The sequence below is a fragment of the Leopardus geoffroyi genome, chromosome X, assembly GCF_018350155.1.
Source record: "Leopardus geoffroyi isolate Oge1 chromosome X, O.geoffroyi_Oge1_pat1.0, whole genome shotgun sequence".
Lineage (NCBI taxonomy): Eukaryota > Metazoa > Chordata > Mammalia > Carnivora > Felidae > Leopardus > Leopardus geoffroyi.
Genome location: NC_059343.1, coordinates 83,893,257 through 83,905,265, shown reverse-complemented (window position 1 = coordinate 83,905,265; position 12,009 = coordinate 83,893,257). Strand labels below are relative to the sequence as shown.

Here is a 12,009-nt window from a genome sequence, read left to right as displayed (position 1 = left end):
TATAAATATAAATTATAAATATATATTTTATTATATAATTATATATTATTATATAAATATAAAAACTAAAGTTTTATACATATATATATGTATATATATAAAACTAAAGAATTTAAGCAGTATTTCCAAAGACATTATCTCCTTAGATTCTGAGCAGAAAAAGTCTTAGCCCAAAGCCCCACTTTCAAAGAGTCAGCATCTGACCCTCCTCTGGATTCTTTATTCCAAGTAGTGAAGAATCAATGGGCCAAGTTATGTCTACTTGGAGTCTTCACTAATTTCCATTTAAACCACACTCTACACACCTAAGACCCTAGGATATACTGCTCCAAAGACCTGAAGCCCAAATCCCAAACCCGCTTGTGCCTCTTCTCCAAGTGTATCTTGAGAGTGAGCCACATTCCTTGTGGGTTCACACTAAGGGTAAAATAGATGAGATAACTGAAAAGGCAGAACCTCCTTCATAAGAGACTATTTGGACGAATCTAAAGGAAAGGGTGTACTGCTAGGCCATTAGGAACTCAGAGATGGCAATGGCCAGTTAGCACAAAATAATCAGAGAAAACTTCAAGGAGGAAAAAGACCTTGACAAGAGCCCCAGAGAGTGGGAAGAACCTAAATGAAGGTAAAGAAGACAGAACAATCAGACTGAACCTAAGTCCTGTGTCCTTACAATCACCCTGGCCTATCTCATGCTGCCTTGCTAGAAGTCCCTTTGTTCCTCCTTGGGGGTGGGGGGTGGGGGGTGGGGGTTAAGTCTTTTGACGGTGGTTATCACCTTAAAGCAGGCTCAATGTAAGCACTTTTCAACATGTTCTGCACTTAACCCCAAGGTCTTTCTCACTTATTTCCAAGTCATGGAACCTGAACTGGTCAACCTTTCTGGAAAGTACATATTTAAGCAATTGCTAAGTATTTAAAATATGCATTCCCTTCAGCTTGTAAACCTCATTCTTAGGTACTCATCCTAGGAAGTATTTAATGCTAGTCGCAATGACTTACAATGCCAAAGTTTATAGATCTGGATACCTAGCTTCAATCCTTTGACTTGGACTTGAATGTACAAAGAGACACAACAAGTGAAAAGCAGCAACGAAGGAACAGAAAGAGAGGATTGTTCTAGGCAATAGCAGACATGCATCCAAACACATGCACAAACACATGCACATTCACACATGTGTGTGCACACTCTCATGAGCCAAACATTTTTCCACCTAGTTGCAATAGAGGATAAAGAAGACAAACTTGATGATTCCGTTAAAACAATTCAAACTACAACAATAGTATGTACCATTTAGAAATGGAAGTAACCATTATATTATACATACATAAAAATAAAAAAGGTAAATTGAGGGGCGCCTGGGTGGCTCAGTCAGTTAAATGTCCAACTTTTGATTTTTGGTTCAGGTCATGATCTCATGGTTTGTGAGATTGAGTTCTGTGTCAGGCTCTACACTGACAGTGAGGAACTTGTTTGGGATTCTCTCCTTCTCTCATTTCCCCTCCCTCACATGTGCTCAATCTTTTTCTCAAAATAAATAAATATTTTTAAAGTAAATTGAAAGTTAACATATGCAGTACATATGCATTTCTGTAACAACATACATATATTTATTTTTGTGCATTTAAAATATGAGCATATAATTGCACCATAACATAATAAGTCCACAAAATAATAAAACCCTATATGAAAACCCACAGTAAACATCATACTCAATGGGGAAAAACTGAGAGTTTTTCTTCTATGGTCAAGAACAAGAAAAGGATGCCCATTCTCACCACTTTTATTCAACATAGTACCTATGTCACAGCAATCATAGAAGAAAAAGTAATAAAAGGCATCCAAATTTGGTAAGAAAGAAGTAAAATGTTCACTATTTGCAGATAACACGATACTAAATAAACAAAACCCTAAAGACTCAAAAAAAAAAAACTACTACAACTGATAGATGAATTCAGTAGGGTTCAATATGAATGGATACAAAGTTAGTGTACAGAAATCCATTGTGCTTCTACATGCTAATAATGAAGCAGCAGAAAGAGAAATTAAGAAAACAATCCCATTTACAATTGCACCAAAAATAATAAAATATCTGGGAATAAAATTAACCAGGAAGTGAAAGAAATGTATTCTGAAAACTATAAAACATTAATGAAATAAATTAAATATGGCACAAAGAGAAAGACATTGGGGTGCCTGGGTGGCTCGGTTGGTTAAGAATCCAACTTCAGCTTAGGTCATGATCTCGCAGTTTGTGAGTTCAAGCCCTGCGTCGGGCTCTATGCTAACAACTCAGAGTCTGGACCCTTCTTCGGATTCTGTGTCTCCCTCTCTCTCTGTCCTTCCCTGGCTCACACTCTGTCTCTCTGTCTCTCTGTCTCTCTGTCTCTGTCTCTCTATCTCAAAAATAAATAAACATTTTTTTTAAATAAGAAAAAATTAAAAGACATTCCATGCTTATGGATTGGAAGAAGAAATATTGTAAAAATGCCCATACTACCCAAAACAATCTGCAGATTTAATGAAATTACTATCAAAATCTCAACAACATTTTCACAGAACTAGAACAAATAATCTTAACATTTTTATGGAACTAGAGAAGACCTTGAACAGGCAAAACAATCCTAAAAAAGAAGAACAAAACTAGAGGTATTACAGTCCCAGATTTCAAGTTCTACTACAAAGTTGTGGTATTCAAAACAGTAAGGTACTGGCACAAAAATAGACATGTAGATCAATGGAATAGAATAGAAATCCCAGAAATAGATCCATGATTATATGGCCAATTAATCTTTAACAAAGAAGGAAACAATATGCAATGGGAAAAAGACAGTCTCTTCAACAAATGGTGCTGGAAAAACTGGACAGCTACATGCAAAATAAAAAAAAAATTGGACCACTTTCTTACACCATACACAAAAATAAACTCAAAATGCATTAAAAATCTAGATGTGAGACTCAAAACCATAAAAATCCTAGAAGAGAGCACAGGCAGTAATTTCTCTGACATCGGCCACAGCAACATTTTTCTAGGTGTTTCTCCTCAGGCAAGGGAAACAAAATCAAAATAAACTTTTGGGACTATATCAAAATGAAAATCTTCTGCACAGCAAAGGAAACAACCGACAAAACTATAAAAGACAACCTACCGAATGGGAGAAGATATTTGCAAATCCGATAAAGTGTTAGTATCCAAAATATATAAAGAACTTATACAACTCAACACGACAAAACCAAATAATCCAGTTGAAAATGGGCAGAAGACGAGAACAGGCATTTCTCCAAAGAAGACATCCAGGTGGCCAACAGACACATGAAAAGATGATCAACATCACTTATCATCAGGAAAATGCAAATCAAGGCCACAATAAGGGGCGCCTGGGTGGCTCAGCCACTTAAACATCTGACTCATGATTTCAGCTCAATCATGATCTCACAATTGTGAGATTGAGCCCCATGTCAGGCTCTGCACTGACAGTGTGGAGCCTACTTGAGATTCTCTCTCCCTGTCTCTCTCTTCCTCCCTCTTTACCTCTCCATCACTTGTACTCTTTATCTCTCTCTCAAAATAAACAAACATTAAAAAAAACCCACAGTGAGATACCACCACACACCAAATGACTGGCAGACAACCTGGATGGCTAAAATCAACAACATAAGAAACAACAAGTGTTGGTAAGGATGTGGAGAAAAAGGAATCCTCTTGCACTGTTGGTGTGAATGCAAATTATTACAGCCATTGTAGAAAACAATATGGAGCTTCCTGAAAACTTTACAAACTAAAATACCATATTATCCAGTAATTCCACTACTGAGTATTTACCCAAATGGGATGAAAACACTGATTTGAAAAGACATATGCACCCCTATGTTTATTCCAGCACTATTTACAATAGCCAAATTATGAAAGCAGTCCACATGTCAATCGATAGATACATGACTAAAGAAGATGTGGTACACACACACACACACACACACACACACACACAGTGGAATAGTGTCAGCCATTAAAAAGAATGAAATCTTGCCATTAGCAGCAACATAGATGTAGCTGGACAGTATAATACTAAGTGAAATAAGTCAGTCAGAGAAAGACAAATACCATATGATTTCCCTTATATGTGGAATTTAAGAAACAAAACAAAGGGCAAAGGGAAAAACCAAAAACAGACTCTTAAGTATAGAGAACAAATTGATGGCTACCAGAGGAGAGATGGGTGTTGGGTGGGTGAAATAGGTGAAGGGGATTTAAGAGTACACTTATCATAATGAGCACTAAGTAATGTATGTTGACTTATTGAATCACTGGGGCGCCTGGGTGGCTCAGTCAGTTGAGCTTCTGACTTTGGACATGATCTCACAGTTTGTGGTTTTGAACCCTGTGTCAGGCTCTGTGCTGACAGCTCAGAGCCTGAGGCCTTCTTTGGATTCTGTGTCTCCCTCTTGCTCTGCCCCTCATGCTATGCTATGCTATGCTATGCTACACTATGCTATGCCTCTTTCTCTCTCTCTCTCTCTCTCTCTCTCTCTCTCTCTCTCTCTCCTCTCTCTCTCAAAAATAAATAAACATTTAAAAACAATTTTAAAAGACTTATTGAATCACTTTATTGTACACCTGAAACTTATATAACACTGCATGCTAACTGACTGTAATTAAAATACAAATTTAATGAAGGAGAATAAAAGGGAAACAAAGGCAAAAGAGCATGATACAAGAATTAGAGAATTCAGTGACTCATTAAAGGAATAACATCCAAGTCATAGGGGTTCCATAAGATGAAGGGATAGAAAAAGCTATAGAAGGTTTATGTGAGCAAATCATAGTGGAAAACTTTCCTAACCTGGGGAAAGACACAGACATCAAAACCCAGGAAGCACAAAGAACTTCCATAAGATTCAACAAAAACTGACCATCAACAAGGCATATCATAGGCAAATTCACAAAATACACAGACAAGGGAAGAATCATGAAAAAAGCAAGGGGAAAAAAAAAGTTCTTAACCTACAAGGGAAGACAGATCAGATTTGCAGTAGACCTATCCACAGAATCTTGGCAGGCCAGAAAGGAATGGCATGATATATTCAATGTGCTGAATCAGAAAAAATATGCAGCCAAGAATTCTTTATCCAGCAAGTCTGTCACTCAAAATAGAAGAGATAAAAAGTTTCCTAGACAAAAAAACTAAAGGAGTTCATGACCACTAAACCAGCCCAGCAAGAATTTTAATGAGGGAATCTCTGAGGGGAGAAAAGATGAAACAAAACAAAAAAGACCAAAAGCAAAAAAGACTAGAAAGGACGAGAGAACACCACCAGAAATTCCAACTCTACAGGCAACACAATGGCAATAAGTTCATATCTTTCAGTACTCACTCTATATGTCAATGGACTAATTGTTCCAAACAAAAGACATAGGGTACCAGAATGGATAAGAAAAAAGATCCATCTATATGCCTTTTACAAGAGACCTATTTGAGACCTAAAGTCACCTTCAGATTGAAAGTACCTAGATGGAGAACCATCTATCATGCTAATGGTTGCCAAAAGAAAGCCAGAGTAGCCATACTGTTATCAGACAATCTAGATTTTAAAATAAAGACTGTAACAAGAGATGAAGAAGGGCATTACATCATAATTGAGGGGTCTATCCACCAAGAAGACCTAACAATTATAAACATCTATGCCCCCAAAGTGAGACACCCAAATATATAAATCAATTGATCACAAACATACAGAAACTCATTCATAATAATACCATAATGGTAGGGGACTTCAACACCCCACTTACAGTAATGGATAGATAATCTAAACAGAAAATCAACATGGAAACAATGGCTTTGAATGACACACTGGACTGGAAGGACTTAACAGATGTATTCACAAGAATCCATATTAAAGCAGCAGAATACACATTCTTCATGAGTGAACATGGAGCATTCTCCAGAATAGGTCACATACTGGGACACAAATCAGCCTCAACAAGTACAAACAGATCAAGATCATACCTTGCATATTTCAGACTACAATGCTATGAAACTTGAAATCAACCACAAGAAAAAAAAATTGGAAAGCAACAAACACTTATAGACTAAAGAACCTCCTACTAAAGAATGAATGGGCTAACCACGAAATTAAAAAGGAAATTAAAAAGTACATGGAAGTCAGTGAAAATGATAACACCACAGCCCGAAACCTCTGGGACGCAGCAAAGACAGTCATAATAGGGAAGTATATAGCAACCCAGGCTTTCCTAAAGAAGGAAGAAAGGTCTCAGATACACAAACTAACCTCACAGCTTAAATAAAGAGCTGGACAGAAAACAGCAAATAAAACCCCAAATCAGTGGAAGACAGGAACTACTAAAGATTAGAGCAGAAATGAATACTATCGAAATAAAAAAAAAAAAAAAACAGACACAAAACAGTAGAACAGATCAATGAAACAAGGAGCTGGTTCTTTGAAAGAATTAACAAAATTGATAAACCACTAGCCAGTTTGATCAAAAATAAAAAGCAAAGGACCCAAATAAATAAAATCAAGAACAAAAGAGGACAGATCACAACCAACACTGCAGAAATACAAACAATAATAATAGAATATTATGAACAATTATATGCCAATAAATTGGGCAACCTGAGAGAAATGGACAAATTCCTAGAAACATATAAAGTACCAAAACTGAAACAAGAAGAAATAGAAAATTTGAACAGACCCATAACCAGTAAGAAAATCAGATTAGTAATCAAAAATCTCCCTCAACACAAGAGTCCAGGGCCAGATGGCTTTCCAGGGGTATTCTACCAAACATTTAAAGACTAGTTAACACCTATTATTTTGAAGTTGTTCCAAAAAAGATAGAAATGAAAGAAAAACTTCCAAACTCATTCTATAAAGCCAGCATTACATTGATTCAAAAACCAGACAAAGGCCCCATGATAAAGGAGAACTACAGAACAATTTCCTGATGAACATGGATGCAAAAATCCTCAACAAGATACTAGCCAACCAAATCCAACCATACATTAAAAGAATTATTCACCATGACCAAGTGGGATTTATACTTGTGATGCAGGGCTGGTTCAATATCTGCAAAACAATCAATGTGATACAACACATCAATAAAAGAAAGGGCAAGAACCACATAATCCTCTCAATAGAGAAAGCATTTGACAAAATACAGCATCCTTTCATGATAAAGGAAGTAGGGATAGAAGGATCAAACCTCAAGATCACAAAGCCATATACAAAAGACCCACAGATAATATCCTCAGTGGGGAAAAACTGAGAGCTTTCCCCCTAAGGTCAGGAACACGACAACGATGTCTACTTTTGCCATTGTTATTCAAGGTAGTATTGGAAATCCTAGCCTCAGCAATCAGACAACAAAAAAGAATGAAAAGCATCCAAATCGGCAAGGAGGAAGCCAAACTTTCCCTCTTCACAGATGGCATGATACTGTACATGGAAAATCCAAAAGATTCCACCAAAAACCTGCTAGAACTGATACATGAATTCAACAAAGTGGTCGGATATAAAATCAATGCACAGAAATTGGTTGCATTCCTATACACCAACAATGAAGCAACAGAAAAAGAAATCAAGGAATCGATCCCATTTACAATTGCACCAAAACCCATAATATACCTAGGAACAAACCTAACCAAAGAGGTGGAAAATCTATACACTGAAATCTATAGAAAGCTTATGAAAGAAATTGAAGAAGACACAAAAAAAATGGAAAAAATATCCCATGCTCATGGATAGGAAGAACAAATATTGTTACAATGTCAATACTACCCAAAGCAGTCTATATATTCAATGCAATCCCTATCAAAATAACACCAGCATTCTTCACAGAGCTAGAACAAACAATCCTAAAATTTGTATGGAACCAGAAAAGACCCCAAATAGTCAAAGCAATCTTGAAAGAGAAAACCAAAGCTGGAGGCATCACAATCCCGGACTTCAAGATGTATTACAAAGCTGTAATCATCAAGACAGTATGGTACTGGCACTAAAACAGACACAAAGATTAATGGAACAGAATAAAGAACCCAGAAATGGACCCACAAACGTATGGCCAACTAATCTTTGACAAAGCAGGAAAGAATACCCAATGGAATAAAGACAGTCTCTTCAGCAAATGGTGTTGGGAAAATTGGACAGTGACATGCAGAAAAATGAACCTGGACCATGTTCTTATGCCTACAAAAATCAAATCAAAATGGATGAAAGACCTAAACGTAAGACAGGAAGCTACCAAAATCCTGGAGGAGAAAGCAGGCAAAACACTCTTTGGCCTAGGCCACAGCAACATCTTACTCAACACGTCTCTGGAGGCAAGGGAAACAAAACCAAAAATGAACTACTGGGACCTCATCAAAATAACAATCTTCTGCACAGTGAAGGAAACAATCAGCAAAACTAAAAGGCAACCAATAGAATGGTAGAAGATATTTGCAAATGACATATCAGATAAAGGGTTAGTATCCAAAATCTATGAAAAACTTATCAAACTCAACACCCCAAAAAACAAATAATCCAGTGAAGAAATGCACAAAAGACATGAATAGACACTTTACCGTAGAAGACATCCAGATGGCTAATAGACACATGAAAAAATGCTCAATATCACTCATCATCAGGGAAATATAAGTTAAAACCACAAAGAGATATCATGTCACCCCAGTCAGAATGACTAAAATTAACAACTCAGTCAACAAGAGATGTTGGTGAGGATGTGGAGAAAGAGGATCTCTTTTGCACTGCTGGTGGGAAAGCACACTGGTGCAGCCACTATAGAAAACACCGAGGTTTCCTCAAAAGTTAAAAATAGAACTACCCTATGAACCAGCAATTGCACTAGTAGGTATGTATCCAAAGGATACAGGTGTGTTGTTATGAAGGGACACATGCACACCAGTGTTTATAGCAGTGCCATCAACAATAGCCAAAGTATGGAAAGAGCCCAAATGTCCATCGACAGATGAATGGATAAAGAAGATACACATACATATACAATGGAGTATTACTTGGAAGTCAAAAAGAAAGAAATCTTGCCATTTGCAACAACGTGGATGGAACTAGAGGGTATTATGCTAAGCAAAATAATTCAGTCAGAGAAACACAGATATCATATGACTTCACTCATATTTGGAATTTAAGATGCAAAACAGATGAACATAAGGGAAGGGAAGCAAAAATAATATAAAACCAGGGAGGGGGACAAAACATAAAAGACTCTTAAATACAGAGAATCAACTGAGGGTTGCTGGAGGGGTTGTGGGTTGGGAGATGGGCTAAATGGGTAAGGGGCATTAAGGAAGACACTTGTGATGAGCACTGGGTGTTATACATAGGGGATGAATAACTGGAATCTACTCCTGAAAACATTATTTCACTACATGCTAACTAACTTCGATGTAAATTATAAATAAATAAATAAATACTCAAAAGGGGCCAAAAATTGATGAAAATAAATAATAGAAGCAAACTTGTACTGCGAGATAAATTAATAAATTTTTAAATGTGGTTCCCTGAGAGTAGAGAAAATAACTAATGAATAGTATTTGGAGTTTGACACAGATCTAGGACAACGTGGTTTTTAGAATATGATAAAGATTGCCTTTCAAATTCAGCAGAAAAAGCTAAACAAATATTTAAATTTCGTGTTATTCTATACTATGCTGACTTGGACAATAGTCAGTCCATGTAGCTCCTGGACCTAGACTTCTCAGTCTGAGAGACAAGAGTTCATTGCCATCCTCATCTTCACCAGGGATTGTCATTAAGTGAACCTCCATATATGTACAACATAGAATGGCCATCAAAACGTGAATGTATAGACATTGATAAGTAAGTCTCATCAATTCATAAGGAGGACATATAAAACAATAAGTAAATTGGAGCTAGAATATCAGGTTTGACACACTCCAGTGTTAAAATGTGTTACATAAAATTTTTGAGCCTCAGTTTTTTTTTCTCAGTAAAGTTAGAATAATATCTTCAACACAGGTATAACTCCATGGGTATAAATATAAAAAAACACAAATGGAAAGCATCCACTATTTTTCTAGTGCTGAGCTAGGTTTAAGACGATAAAACTGACCTGTAGGAAATGATGTTTTGACAAGGTAGGTTAAAACCCTTTAACACGAACATATTTAGAGGATGATTGTGGACTAAAAGGTAAAGAACAAAAAAAAGTTTAGAGAAAGGGCCAGTCTTCATGAGCTGAGTTAGTCTGAAAGACTAGAGATCAAAAAAGTTTTTAACACAGTCCTGGTGATGGTGAGGAGGAGCAGAGACTCTCATGCATTTTTGATGCAACTGTTAATTGGTTACAACCTCTTAGGAGAAAAATTTGGAAATATTTATAATAATTAAAATGTTTAATTTTATATTGAGGAGAAATTCACATAAAATAAAATGAACTATTTTAAGTGGAATTTACTATATTCACATTGTTCACTTCTATCTGGTTCTAAAACGTTTTTATTACCCTCCAAAGTTTTCCCTTTACCAATTAAACAGTTACTCCCTCTTCTGCCCTTTCCCAGCCCTGGAAACCACTAATTTGTTTTTTTGTCTTTATTGGATTTACATATTCTGACATTTGACATATATAGAATCATCCAATAGGTGACCTTTCACGTTTGGTTTCTTTCACTTAGCATAATTTTTTCAAGGTTCACTCCTTGAAAAATGTACCTTGAAAATGTAACTTGAAAATAGCAAGTTATCAGTACTTCATTCCTTTTTTAGGGCTGAATAATATTCCATTTTATGAATGTACTACATTTTGGTTTTTTTTGGTTTTTTTATGCTTTTTTTAATTATTTATTTATTTATTTATTTATTTTTTATTTTTTTTTACATGAAATTTATTGTCAAATTGGTTCCATACAACACCCAGTGCTCATCCCAACAGGTGCCCTCCTCAATACCCATCACCCACCCTCCCCTCCCTCCCACCCCCCATCAACCCTCAGTTTGTTCTCAGTTTTTAACAGTCTCTTATGCTTTGGCTCTCTCCCACTCTATCCTCTTTTTTTTTTTTTTCTTTTTTCCTCCGCCTCCCCCATGGGTTCCTTTTAAGTTTCTCAGGATCCACATAAGAGTGAAACCATATGGTATCTGTCTTTCTCTGTATGGCTTATTTCACTTAGCATCACACTCTCCAGTTCCATCCACGTTGCTACAAAAGGCCATATTTCATTTTTTCTCATTGCCACGTAGTATTCCATTGTGTATATAAACCACAATTTCTTTATCCATTCATCAATTGATGGACATTTAGGCTCTTTCCATAATTTGGCTATTGTTGAGAGTGCTGCTATGAACATTGGGGTACAAGTGCCCCTATGCATCAGTACTCCTGTATCCCTTGGATAAATTCCTAGCAGTGCTATTGCTGGGTCATAGGGTAGGTCTATTTTTAATTTTCTGAGGAACCTCCACACTGCTTTCCAGAGCGGCTGCACCAATTTGCATTCCCACCAACAGTGCAAGAGGGTTCCCGTTTCTCCACATCCTCGCCAGCATCTATAGTCTCCCGATTTGTTCATTTTGGCCACTCTGACTGGCGTGAGGTGATACCTGAGTGTGGTTTTGATTTGTATTTCCCTGATAAGGAGCGACGCTGAACATCTTTTCATGTGCCTGTTGGCCATCCGGATGTCTTCTTTAGAGAAGTGTCTATTCATGTTTTCTCCCATTTCTTCACGGGGTTATTTGTTTTTCGGGTGTGGAGTTTGGTGAGCTCTTTATAGATTCTGGATACTAGCCCTTTGTCCGATATGTCATTTGCAAATATCTTTTCCCATTCCGTTGGTTGCCTTTTAGTTTTGTTGGTTGTTTCCTTTGCTGTGCAGAAGCTTTTTATCTTCATAAGGTCCCAGTAATTCACTTTTGCTTTTATTTTTTTTTTTTTAATTTTTTTTTCAACGTTTATTTATTTTTGGGACAGAGAGAGACAGAGCATGAACGGGGGAGGGGCAGAGAGAGAG

At 36.7% G+C, this 12,009-nt stretch overlaps 1 long non-coding RNA gene across 1 annotated transcript in view; it reads right to left on the bottom strand.

Moving 5' to 3' along the window:
* The window catches only part of LOC123594499, a 28,330-nt gene extending 16,787 nt beyond the window's left edge, over positions 1-11,543 (bottom strand). The window contains exon 1 of the long non-coding RNA XR_006710761.1: positions 11,501-11,543. This is a non-coding gene — a long non-coding RNA (uncharacterized LOC123594499). The remainder of the gene's footprint in view (positions 1-11,500) is intronic.
* Positions 11,544-12,009: the final 466 nt, after the last annotated feature.